The sequence below is a fragment of the Crocuta crocuta genome, unplaced genomic scaffold (genome assembly GCF_008692635.1).
Source record: "Crocuta crocuta isolate KB4526 unplaced genomic scaffold, BGI_CrCroc_1.0 scaffold190, whole genome shotgun sequence".
Taxonomy (NCBI): domain Eukaryota; kingdom Metazoa; phylum Chordata; class Mammalia; order Carnivora; family Hyaenidae; genus Crocuta; species Crocuta crocuta.
Genome location: NW_027527955.1, coordinates 8,329,641 through 8,330,859, shown reverse-complemented (window position 1 = coordinate 8,330,859; position 1,219 = coordinate 8,329,641). Strand labels below are relative to the sequence as shown.

Genomic DNA, 1,219 nt, shown 5'->3' with positions numbered 1-1,219 from the left:
GCCCCCCCGCCGAGCTCCGAGAGCCGGGGCGCCAGGTGCTGCGATGCCAACCCGTTTGGCCGCTGAGCAGCCGGCCGGGCGCTCCTGCTCCCGGACTCGGGGTCCGGGTGGGCACACGGGCAGCTCAGGGAGGGCAGCTCCCAACTTTCTCTTCCCTGCTGGAACATTCGCCGACTCTGCCCCCAACAACCTGCAGGAGTCTCCCATTCATGAGCGCCTCCGTCCCCCACCCCCACCCCGGGCTCGGGCACCAGCGGCGCGGCGCCCGGNATGAAAAACACATTCGTTTACTGCCATGAACACACACACACACACACAAAATATTTTCCCATTCTGCCTACCGCACGGAAATCCATTTTCACCAATGACATTCTAGAAAGTACGCCGAGAGATGAAAACTAGCTATCAGTTGGCCTCGCTGATCTTTTAGTTTCTAATGAATTATAGCTATGCGATTTCTATGGCTCTCTGACATTTTATGAAAAAGCACTATTCAAGGAATCGTATATACCGGGAGTAAAGGAATTTTCTCCAGGGCCCTAAAGCAAAGAGCTAACACCTACTCAATTGGAAAGATCTTGGTCTAGTATTACTTACAGCTGCTCAACGTAACTCAGTCACAACTTTCCTATTTCTTTGGTTCAGTCTTCATGTATTTATTTTCATTGTCTACACTGTTTTCTTCCTTCAACCATGCTATCTTTTTTTTTTACAATTTATGTTTGTCCCGTTTGGGTGGACTATTGACAAGGTAAGTTAAAGTGATGGCGGGAGGGGGCAGGGACTTCAATACTCCACGTGACTTGTGTCAGTGCTTAAGGGTGAATGCCACCTGGAACAGACCTTCCAGAGGTAAGAGGTGCCATGAAGGTGCCAGAGCCCCTGATAAATGGGGGCACTCAACAAAACAGCATGAAACGGACTTCACGGAATCAGCACTTTAGAAGTCAAACTTCTGAAATGTAATTCAATTACAGAAACAAGCCAGGGAGTTTGAAACGCTTGTCCAAAGTGGCTTGTGACATGGGAAGCCGACTCAGGAGTAGAACCTACAGTTAGAACACTCTAGAGGACTATGGGACTTTCAGTATCCCCTGGTCCAGTGGCTTTTGCAAACTAGAACAGTGAGGTCCGAAGGAACCCGAATTTAGGGCAGATCCAGATCTGCAGTTACAGACTGGAAAGAGCACTGGACTTGGAGCCAGAAGGCTTGGGTAAA

At 49.7% G+C, this 1,219-nt stretch overlaps 1 protein-coding gene across 1 annotated transcript in view; it reads right to left on the bottom strand.

The window, feature by feature from the left end:
- Nucleotides 1–617, bottom strand: part of SLC25A15 (solute carrier family 25 member 15) — a 32,503-nt gene extending 31,886 nt beyond the window's left edge. The window contains exon 1 of the mRNA XM_077752580.1: nt 598–617. The gene's annotated coding sequence lies outside the window, so the exon portion shown is untranslated. The remainder of the gene's footprint in view (nt 1–597) is intronic.
- Nucleotides 618–1,219: the final 602 nt, after the last annotated feature.